Below are 12,721 nucleotides of genomic sequence, written 5' to 3'. Positions count from 1 at the left end.
AAAAGAAAGTCTGTCCTCTGGACTTCAAATTGATGATTTCTGAAAATTTACATCCTGTCTCACACGTTTAAATTCTCAATTCTTTGGTTTTCTATGCTGTTTGACTCCATATTCCATATTTGCTCTTCATCTAGACTCTCTCTCTCAGAGTAAGATCCAGATACTTTATTCCTGTTCCTACGTTACACTCCTTGAGGTAGGTTTTATAGCCATGGTTTTGCACATTATGGCTGTTGTTAAATTATATTTGTCCTTTATGCCATGCCCATTGTTCTATAAAGTCTGGAGTGGAATGATGTATCACTGACATAGCTAGGTTAATAATATTAATGTTTGGATTTCCAATTTCAGCTCCAACCATAAAGAGCTTTCAAATCCTCACTTTTGTCATTACAATAAGCAAAGGCTGGGAAAATTGAAAATCAATGACTTATCTTGGAACTATCAGAAAACTCAGTACAGGGGAAACTACCACCTGTTAATCTGGAGAGACAGGCTCATCTAGAGACACATATTGAGATCTGCCTACTTGAAGAAAAGTTGTTGAATCTGTAACTGAAGGAGCTCTGAAATGATAACTTTGGCAAACTGCTCGAGACAGAGTGTGGAAATATGTGAACATGAGACATTTCTGGGAACTTCACTCTTAAGAGGGTCCCTGCACTTATATAAACTTGACCTATGGGAATATCATAAGGTTCTCACTCTGAATGAGAAAGATTCTCTCATGTATCTGACTGGGGTAGGAGTAGAGAAAAATCACTGTGAAATAGCTTCAGAGCCTTCTCCATAACCAAGGTCTATATTCCAAAGAGAAATATTTGACAGAGCTTTATTCTACTTGTGGGAAGAGCATTCCTCTAACACCTGCTCCATCTCCAATCCTATCTCACTTAAAGGGGAAAAAACACAACAACACCAACAATAAATAAAGCAAAACAAAATTCAACAGATATGAGAGCTTCAAGGAGATGGATTGGGAATGCTTATACCAGGGAACAAAATAAGGGACAGAGGGAGAAGATATACCACTAAATAAACACATAAGAAGGAAGAATGTAACCCGAAGACACCAACCCACTAAATCACAGATCATCCCATCACAGCAAGTCAGGTGTAGATTATTTTGCAGACCATGAACTTTTGAAATCTCTTGGGTTAGCCATGCTGTCACTAGCTCATGATACATTTCTTGTGATGCAATCATGTAGCACATAGCATATCTACCAAAAGGATGCTCTTTCAATAGGGGAAGGATCATGACCTACCTACTCTTGAAGACAGAGACTCTGGTTTATCACTGTATCCCAAGTAACTCTAATAGGAGTTGCTCAATAAACACATTGAGTAAAGGGATAAATAAATGATAATCTAATATACTGATAAATTACATGAAAAATCAAAAGGACCTGGTCAATCTATCTACCATGAGATATTGTTAATGCCTGGGAGGGGAAGAGGAATGAAATTCATGCCCATCAACCTGTTCCATGGCTTTATATCATGGAGATTACCAAAGGTGCTCTGATCTCTTAAGAAGATGAATGAGGATTTATGCAGAATGTTGCTCCTAATTTTCTAAAATACAATATATTGGATGAGGATTAACAAATCATAGGGAGGAAAAAACAATCACATGATATAAAGATCCTGACACTACTATCACCACCACTAACTAAAACAACAGTAATTATAATAACTTTTATAATAACATTTACCTGACACATTTTTTTTGCTACACCATGGTAGCCTCATTACCTAGCACATAACAGGTATACTAGTTTTAGTGAAATGATGTTTATGTATTTGCTGTTTGGATGACTATGAGTTTACTTATTTTCTCAGTGTGAATTGAGAATAAGTAACATAAAACTAGTCATTTTTATTTCTTTGATAAAATATTGGTAATGTATATGTAATTATAGTATGATATGTAATAAGCAGCCTCCTCTTCCTGCATTTTGCTCTAAAATGTCAACAGTTTGAATAAACAACACAGCCATCTGCAAGTTTTCTTAGTATAATATTGATTAACAACATGTAATATTACTAAGAAATTCAGAACATACATAAAAGTTGTACCATATTTATCACTTTATACTTAAAAAATAAAGTTAAATAAAGTAAGAGTAGAGGATTAGAGGTGCACTTCTTAGTTTCCAAGATTCACCAGTTTTCTGGTAGCACCTTTATTCTTGTGTCTCAGATTTCTTGATTTAGAACCTTTCTTAACTTTGTTTGTGGGACATACTAGTGCCGTTTTTGAAGTTCTGGTTAGAGCTTTATTCTCAAAGCACACCTATACTGTTGTTCCTCGGGACCCATTGGACATTCATTTGTTCTAGAACCTCTGAGGATACCAAAATCCACAAAAGCTCAAGTATCTTATATAAAATGATGTTCTATTTGCATATAACCTACACACATCGTCCCATATATTTTAAATCATCTCTAGATTATGTATAATACCTAATACAATGTAAATGCTATGTAAATAGTTGCCAGCATGTGGCGAATTCAAGTGTTTTTTTTTTTAACTTTCTGGAATTTTTTTCCCAAATATAGTTGATCTGACATTGGCTGACACCGTGGATGTCAAACCCAAGGATAAGGGGGACCAGCTGTATATAGCTTTTTTCTGGGAACACATTAGGACTTAGCAGTGAAGATAGCCTCATTATCTGCTTAACAATTCCATAAGTCATAGCACTACTGGGATAAGAAGAAAAACAAAGAAAATAGATTCCTATCTCAGAAAACTCACAACTCAGAACCCACTCAGACTTCACAGAAGTTCCATTTTACATTCTCCAGGGGCTTAGTATTTTATTTTCCAGGAAATGATGTTTTCTACAATTCATTGTCCAATTTTCCAGAACAAAAACTCAAAAGTAACAGAGATGTTACATTGAACTACAGTAAAATATAAATTTATGGCAATTATCTTCATAAACAATTAAGTTCATGATTTAATTTACTTAGTGTGCAGGTAATGGTTTAATTTATCTAGACTGTTTAAAGCTAAACCTTCTCTTTCACTTTAATTTCAAAGATGAAAAGATTATTTCCTCCCACACTTTTCACCAACCATATAATCCTTTGTGGTCATTTCTTCTACGTGTAAACATGGTTTCTTGTTTATTTTTAATTTTTTAATTTTATCTGCTTAGCAGCTATCACTCCATGAATTTATTTTCCTAGTTTTTTGGAAGCCTGCAATCATTTTTAGCAAGTCATGTTTGTCAAACTCTAAATGTGTTTACTCTTTCATTCTCTAAAGTCTTTCTCTTCTTCCAGTTGTCCAGTTTTTTTGTTTTTGTTCTTTGCAACTTTTCATTCCCATTGTTATGGACTCTTTGCTCACAGCATACAAGATCCAGTGATGACAAGCTGCTTTGCAACTTGCATGAATTGCTTTCATGACTTGCTTATAAACATGACAGTTTGCCTAGCTGCTGTCACAAGTACTGTGTTAAAATTTCTTCGTATTAACTTCACACTGGGTTGAAGAAGAGTTACTTGTAATGTAGGGACCAAGTCCATATTTAAATATTATGGTTGAACAATGAAAATTACCAAGGGTCCCAGTTAAACAATCAATTAAGTCCTAGTATATTATTCCTTAGTGGTTAGGCTTGCATCCTGGATCTCCACACAAAAAGTAACTTCAAAAAATGATGAGTTATTTTTTCAGTCTGCGCAATAATTCCATAAGGATAATCACGTAAAATAACTAGTTATTGTCAGCCTTCCCCTCCCTCCACCTTACTCAAGAATTTATATGTATTGAATATGTAGCAAGTTTATTATATGGTTTCCTTTAACCAATACTTAAAAGTAAAATACACACTAGTTTCTCTAGAATGTATCTACAGATGGATCTTTTGATATAATAGTATTTATGATATGATATGATTCTAACGTTTATAACTAGAATTGCATAAGCATTTGGAAATAAAACTTTGTAATGAATAATTTAGGAAAACAAACAATTCTATAGGATTATATTGAAAGTTAAATCACTCAGGGATGACGCTGATGCAGTGGTTCCGCACCTTATCCAAGAGGGATATATTCCCAGCCACCCAGTGTATGCCTGACACTGTGGATAATACCAAACCCTATATACACTATGTTTTCTCCTATATATATATATATATGTGTGTGTATGTTTAGGTATAATTTATAAATTAGGCACAGTAAGAGTTTAACTATAATAAATCATAATAAAATAGAACAATTATAACAATAAGCTGTAATAAAATTTATGTGAATGTGATCTCTCTGTCTCTCTCTCGGAAGATCTGATTATACAAATTTAAAGCCTTTTCCATCTTAACTAAGCACTTATTGCACACCGTGGATGTAATTTTTGCAGCTTGAGGTTGACATCAAAACTAGCACAAATTTCTTTTTTCTTCTTCACAATTTCATACATAGAAAATTTGTTCTTACCATAAACAAAATGAAAAGACAACCCACAGAATAGGAGAAAATATTTGCAAAAGAAGCAACCAACAAGGGACAGATTTCCAAAATATACAAACAGCTCATGCAGCTCTATATGAAAAAAGCAAACAACCCAATTTTCTGCAAGGCAGAAATAGAGACACAGATGTAGAGAAAAAACATATGGACACCAAGGGGGTAAAGCAGGGGGTTGGGGTGGTGGTGGTGTGATGAATTGGGAGATTGGGATTGACATACATACACTAATATGTATAAAATTGGTAATGAAGAAGAACCTGCTGTATAAAAAATAAATAAAATTTAAAAAAATCAACTCAATCAAAAAATGGGTGGAAGATCTAAATAGACATTTCTCCAAAGAAGACATACAGATGGCCAAAAAGCACATGAAAAGATGCTCAGCATCACTAACTGTTAGAGAAATGAAAATCAAAACTACAATGAGGTATCACCTCACACCAGTCAGAATGGCCATCTTCAAAAAATCTACTCAAAATAAATGCTGGTGAGGGTGTGGAGAAAAGGGAACCCTCTTGTACCGTTGGTGGGAATGTAAATTAGTGCAGCCACTATGGATAACAGTATGGAGGTTCCTTAAGAAACTAAAAATAGAATTACCCTATGACCCAGCAATCCCACTCCTGGGCATATATCCAGGGAAAACCATAATTCAAAACAACAAATGCAGCCAAGTGTTCATTGCAGCAGTATTTACAATAGCCAGGACATGGAAGCAACCACAAGGTCCATAGACAGAGGAATGGATAAAGAAGATGTGGTACATATATACAATGGAATATTACTCAGTCATAAAGAAGAACTAAATAATGCCATTTTCAGCAACACAGATGGACCTGAGATTGTCATACTGAGTGAAGTAAGTCACACAGAGAAAGAGACATATATGTTATCACTTACATGTGGAATCTAAAAAAATGGTACAAATGAGCTTATTTACAAAAGAGAAATAAAGTCGTAATGTAGAAAACAATCTTACAGTTGCCAGAGGGGAAAGCTGAGCTGGTGACGGATAAGTTGGGGGATTGGGATTGACATATACACACTACTATATATAAAATAGATAACTAATAAGGACCTACTGTATAGCACAGGGAACTCTACTCAGTACTCTGTAATGACCTATATAGGAAAAGAATCTAAAAAAGAGTGGATATATGTATCTGTATAACTGATTCACTTTGCTGTACAGCAGAAACTAACACAACATTGTAAATCAACTATACTCCAATAAAAAAAAAAAAAAGATTTGTTCTTGCCATAGCACTTAGTAACCTCAGCATAGTAGGATTTTTTTCTTACTGAGAACTTTCACCTTTTCACTTAAAGGGGGCACTTTTTGGCTTCTCTTTGGCATATCCAAATTTTCATTGTGATTATTGCTCTTGAACTTTGGGGCCATTATTAAGTAAAATAAAGGTACTTGAACAGAAACACTGTGATACCACAACAGTGGATCTGATAACCATGCTGCTACTAAGTGACTAACTGGTGGGATTCACATCCAGGGTGGGATTGAGTGGGAGGGTTTGAAATTTCATTATGCTACTCAGAATTACACACAATTATAAACGAGTTTTTTATTTTTGGAATTTTTCATTTAATATTTCCGGACCTCAGTTGGCAGTGGGTAACAGAAACTTCAGAAAACAAAACAGAGGATAAGCGGGGACTATTGTAGTTCGTTGCAGTGTGTATAATATTACACATCTTGATGCACTTGAGAAAATCTGGGTCTAATTCAGAGTTACAGATAGAAGTTGGTAAACTCATTTCTACAGAGTTTGGAGTACTGGCTATAGCAGCTACTACTGTCCATGCAGGGTCTTCTGGAAGTGGGAAAATCATCTTCAAAAGCTCTTAAAATTACTCTGGGGCCCAAACTGCAAATCAGTGCAACAAATTTTCATTATCAACTGCTAAGCCAAGAAAGTTGTTCTTGAAGGCACATAGTACAGATAAAGTTTTTATGTGCACTGTAAAGTCACATAATTTTTGGAGAAATTTCCCAGCAACTTTCCATAAGGAAATTGATTAACATTCTATAGCAAATTGTATATACCTCTATTATTTTTTTGTCTCATCATTTTATATTCAATTGCTCCCTGTCTGATTATTCCTCTTGGTTCTGAACTAAAGGCAGGAACCTGGAACAGCACTTGGTAGCTGATACTGTGCAATGGATGTTTGCTAAATTAAATCAAATTTATTTTTAATATAATTCTGAGTTTTTCATTGTGTTCAATTTCAAAAGCTTTTGGTATAGAATCCTTTTAGCAAAGATACTTTTTAGGCTACTGGTGTTTCCATGAGAAACATATATTTATGAGAACATCAAAACTGACTTATAGATTAAGGGCTGCTTTGGATCCTCTCTGCCCCTAGGATCTGTGTTTATGAAATTCATTTAGAACGTTGTGTGAAGTTCATACCTCCTGGTCCCAAAGTTACTGCAACATAGACACAAAATGTCGGTCTGTCAACATATTGCTTTGACAAAGAAACAATAAAAGCTACAGACATTCAAAAACCTTTTATGTTTTAATGATGCCAGAATATTTTTCATGTATCTAGGTTCATTTGCCTTTGAGATGCAACACTGTTGCTGCAAAAAATATCATTAAATGCTAAATTCCAATGTTTGTTTCTGATCACTCAAATTTCATTTACATGAATGTGTTATTTTATTGTCCTTTAAAAGTACAAGCTATAATTTTCTTAGCTTTTGTCTTTCAAAGTATACATGGAGTTAAAAGGGGCATCTGTTGTTTCTGTACAGGCTATTTACCATAAAATTTGGAGACAGCAAAATAAATGGGTCACTTTTTTTTCTTAAAGTACCAACAGGTTTGTGTTTCCTAATGGTGCAAAGTTAGAAATCATTTTCCCTCAACCCCTATCCCCCATGCCCTAGTATGTTTTAGTGAAGTTATATTTTAACTCATAATACCAATAATGAAGTCGATTCTTTTTAGGAATGTAATTATATAGATTATTAGAACAATGGAGATTGCACTCATTTTACAATAAAATTTTCTTTTCCAGAACTTGAAAAGTTTAATTGATATCTTTAAGAACATACCTGAAATTCATGAAAAGACAAGCCACCACTTCTCCTTAGTTCTTTTCTAGTGTTTCTTCTCTATGCCTTCCAAACTATTCAACATTGTACCTTGTTACAGTTCTAACAGCAAGATCACCAGTGAACTTCTTAATTGCTAAGCACAGTCAATATTTTTTATTCCTATATTCCATGTCACGTTGGGTGGCTTTTACACTATCAGTCCAACCTTCTCTTTTTTTTAATTTATTTATTCATTTTATTTACTTATTTTTGGCTGCATTGTGTCTTTGTTGTTGCACGGAGGCTTTCTGTAGTTGTGGTGAGCAAGGGCTACTCTTCATGGCAGTGCATGGGCTTTTCATTGCAGTGGCTTCTCTTGGTGTGGAGCATGGGCTCTAGGCGTGTGGGCTCAGTAGTTGTGGCTCACGGGCTCTAGAGTGCAGGTTCTGTAGTTGTGGCACATGGGCTTAGTTTCTCCACAGCATGTGGGATCTTCCCGGACCAGGGAGTGAACCTGTGACACCTGCATTGGTAGGCAGATTCTTAACCACTGTGCCACCAGTGAAGTCTCCCACCCTTCTCTTGTTCTTGAGAAGCTCAGTTCTCATAAATACTCTGGCCTTCCCCTCCATGGTTATCCTGTCTTTCTGATGGGTCTATTTCTGTTTCCTTCCCAGTCTCCTTTTTCTTTGCCAATATTTTTTCCAGCTTTGTTGAAATATAATTTACATGTAACATTGTGTAGCATTATAAGGTGTATGGTGTGATGATTTGATACACATACATATCAAGAAATGATTACCTGAATAAGGTTAGTTAACACATTCATCACCTTGCATAATTAATAGCTTTATTTTATTTTATTCTTTTTTTGGTGTTGAAAACATTTAAGATACACTCTCTTAGCAACTTTCTAGTATACAATATGGTACTGTTAACTATAGTCTCCATGCTGTACACTAGATCTCCAGAACCCATTTATCTTATAACTGGAAGTTTGTACCCTTTGACCAATATCTCCTTATTCCCATCTCCCCTAACCATGATAACTACCACTCTACTTGCTCTTATGAGTTTGGCTCTTTTACTGTTGATTTTTCCATAAGGTTTAATTCTCAGACCATTTTATTTTCATTTTACAGGTTATTCCTGGTTGATATCACCTATTCTCATTATTTCAATTACCATTTCTTAAGGAGCATTAAGTAATGCTGTGTTTCAGAGCCTAGGCCCTGCCTCAGATTGCCTGGGTTCAAACTTCTACACCACTAATTACAAGATTTGTGACCTTGGGCAAGTCACTTAACCCTTTGTGTCTCTGTTTTATGCTCTGACATGTGAAAATCCAATAATATATTATTCTACCCCATCCAGTTCTCATGGGGATTTGTATATATATATAAAACATATATATATATATACAACTTGTATATATAAAATATCTATTTTATATATATATACATATGTATATAAAACTTAGAACAGTGTGCTTGTTATCTAGCAATTGTTCTTTGCAGGTATTAATATTATATCTATTCTTCTAATATTATATCTATTCTTCCCATATCTCCATATACAGCTCAGACAATTCTTTTGAACTCCAGACCATTATATATAGCTACTCACTAACATTTGTTTTGTGACGTTACACAAGAATATCAAACTCAGTATGTCCACATTTAACTTATCAGTGTCATTTAAATTGTTTTCTTTCTCCCATCTTATCTCTACAACTGAAAATACCATTTTCTCAAATACCTGAAAAAAATACTGGGGAAGTTTCTTTCTTTCTTCCTCCCTCCCTCTTTCCCTCCCTCCCTTTCTCCTTTCTCTTTCTTTCTTTCTTTCTTTCTTTCTTTCTTTCTTTCTTTCTTTCTTTCTTTCTTTCTTTCTTTCTTTCCTCCTTTCTTTCTTTCTCTTTCTTTCCTCCCTTTTCTTTTTCTCCCTTATTTCTATTTACCAATAATCAAAATCCTTTGCTACAAATGTCTCACTATTTCTTAAGTTTATCTATTTTTTAATCACCCCCACATTTACTGCCTTCATTTAGGCCATGATTAAAACTCAAGTTAATTATGTGGATGCTCTCCTCTTCTGACTTTCCCATCTGCCTCCATTTATTTTCTTGTTTCAATCTAGTTTCTAAAACTGAATGATTTTTCTCAATTGTAAAATAATTCATGTCACTGTTACTTAAAATTCATGCTAACCAATAAATATCCTACTGACAAAGAGCAAACTTCTTCATGTAGAGAGCACACTGAAATGCAAAGCAGTTCCTGTTGTGGCTTATTATATTTCTCCCAGTTATAAATGCATGCATTCATTGATGTAAGACATCATTTTGTTATTACTTTATAATAGTTTGCTTAATTTTTCTTCTGTTCTTGAATTGTCCAGAAATTCTACATGTTACACAATGATAACAATGGCCTGGGGAAGTGTTTCCAATCTATTTTATTACTTACATTAAAAAATAATCAAGAGGATGACATAATAAGCCACAGACTGGGAGAAAATATTTGCAAAAACACATCTGATAAAGGACTGTTATCCAAAATACACAAAGAACACACAAAACTCAACAATAAGAAGAATAACCTGATTGAAAAATGGGCCAAAGACCTTAATAGACACCTCACCAAAGAAGATATACAGTCGGCAGATAAGCACATGAAAACAAGCTCCATATCATATGTCATGAGAGAAGTGCAAATTAAAACAACAATGAGATACAACTACACACCTCTTAGAATGGTCAGATATGGAACACTGACAACACCAAATCCTGGGAGGTATGTGGAGAAACAGGAACTCTCATTCATTGCTGGTGGGAATGCAAAATGGTACAGCCACTTTAGAAGACATTGTGGCAGCTTCTTACAAAACTAAACACACTCTTAGCATAGGATTCAGCAATTTGGTATTTACCTTAAGGAGTTGAAAACTTATGTCCACAAATGTTCACACAGATATTTAGCAGCTTTATTCATAACTTAGAAGCAGCTAAGATGTACTTCAGTAGGGAAATAGATAAATAATCTGTGGTACATCCAGAAAATATATTATTCAGTCCTAAAAAGACATGCACTACCAAGCCATGAAGATATTGAGAGTCCTTAAATCCATATTATTTAGTGAAAGAAGCCAATCTGAAAAGGCTACAAACTGTGTGATTCCAACTATAAGATATTCTGGAAAAAACAAAACTATGGAGATGGTAGAAAGATCAGTGGTTGCTAAAGATTAGGGGGTTGGGGACAGGAGTGAATGTATGGAGCACAGAGGATTTTTAGAGCAGTGCAACTATTCTGTAGGATACTATAATGGTCAATACTTGTCATTTTACATTTGTCTAAACCTACAGTACATACAACACCTAGAGTGAACACTAATGTCAACAATTGTGTCTTAATGTAGGTTCATCAGTTGTAACCAACTTAGCATTCTGTTGGGGGATGCTGAAAATGAAGGAAGTTATGTGTGAGGGGGGCACCCAGTGTCATTAGAGAAAATAAGGTTCTCTCCAACTGCTCTAGCACCTCACCTTGCTACGCATCCAGGACCCCTCAGAGATTCTATATTAATTTTCTTTAGATGTGTCAATGTCATGTTGAATTTTCAGAGAAAAATAAAAGAACTGTGTGGCTATTCTTTCATTAATATGATTCTTCTTGTACTATATTTGGTCAAAATGTTGACATTTCTGGTATGTCAACAGCAACTTTTGGTCATTTCATTGGAAATCGGGAGGAAAGAGGAGTTTTTAGAGATAAAATTTTACATTACCATTTCACTATAATTCCTAATTTGAGACAATAGCATTCAGGACACCATAGAGAAGGCGGAAGAGACAGGCAAAGAGTATAGGAAATAATGAGAAGAATCTGAATTAAGTAAGAGCCAGCAAAGGACATAGATGGAGATACATTCCAGGTGCTGGAAAAGTAAATATGCTATAATTTACCGTCTGTAAAAATGCCATAAAAACTGGTTTTTCACTAAATGGTCCCAATGACCACCAAAAATATTAGAAAAATGTACTAAAGCTCAGCATTAATCAGCTAAATTAAAAGTATTTTATATTATGTTTTAAACCTATCATATTACTAACATTTTAAGTGAGTTCATCAGTGTCTAGTGTTGGAAAGGTTTTGGGGAAATGAGAATTTCACCTGTTGGTGAATGTATATATGAACAAAGTCTTTTCTTTTTCTAAGAAAATTTGGACTTTTGTATTAAAATTATAAATGCATGAACAATTTCAATCAGAAATTCCATTTCTAAAGAACCATCTTTCAAAATACTTATGTTTATAAAATTATATTATCAAAGATGGGCAATATTACAGGAAATCACTTTATGTCCATTCTTAGGTAAGTAATAATTATAATAGAGGTATATTATTTAAGAACAAGTAGCCATAAATGAAAGATGAAAAATGAGTAGAAATATACTGGGGATAATCAAACTCTAAAATTCTAGAAGCTTATGAGAAAAGGCTATGAGAAAGAAACCTCTGAGAAAAAGCAAAAGATGCTGCATGCACATTACAATTATTGCTGTATTTCATTCTCCCTTGTTGTCAAAGAAGAGATATGTGACTGGTTCATATTTGTGAGCAAGTGAAGATGCTTGTAAGGGTGAATATAGTTCAATGCCATTTCAAGATGAGATGCAACTAATTCATTTCACATCATAAATTCCAGTTGCTTGGTACTATAACTAAACTTTACATCCTTGAATTAAAGGTGAATGAATTAGAGTCTTTGTGTGACACTCCAAAAATTATATATACACTGAACTGGAAATTCAATGTGTCTATCAAAGAGCCAAAAATAGAGATCATTGGTAAGTCTTTTAGAAAGTAATTCTGTATGGGTCTAAAATTAAGATTTAATGAACTGAGAATATTTAGTATTTTAACTAGTGATATGAAATTAACGACCAAATCAAGCAGGATTGTGACTTGCATATTTCAGTAAATTTGCCTAATTGAACTATTTCTATCACAGTAATTCTTTGTGTGTGTGTGTGTCTGTGTGTGAAATGTTAAAACTACTTATTTTATGACATTTTCTTTTCCAGTCTGTTACTAATTTAGATATGAATTTGACTATCTAAAAAGTAGTTTAGATAATAGCTTGAAAACTGTGAGTTTTGGTTTAA

The sequence above is a fragment of the Grampus griseus genome (genome assembly GCF_964374135.1).
Source record: "Grampus griseus genome assembly, chromosome: 3".
Lineage (NCBI taxonomy): Eukaryota > Metazoa > Chordata > Mammalia > Artiodactyla > Delphinidae > Grampus > Grampus griseus.
Note: the sequence above shows the minus strand (reverse complement) of the source record.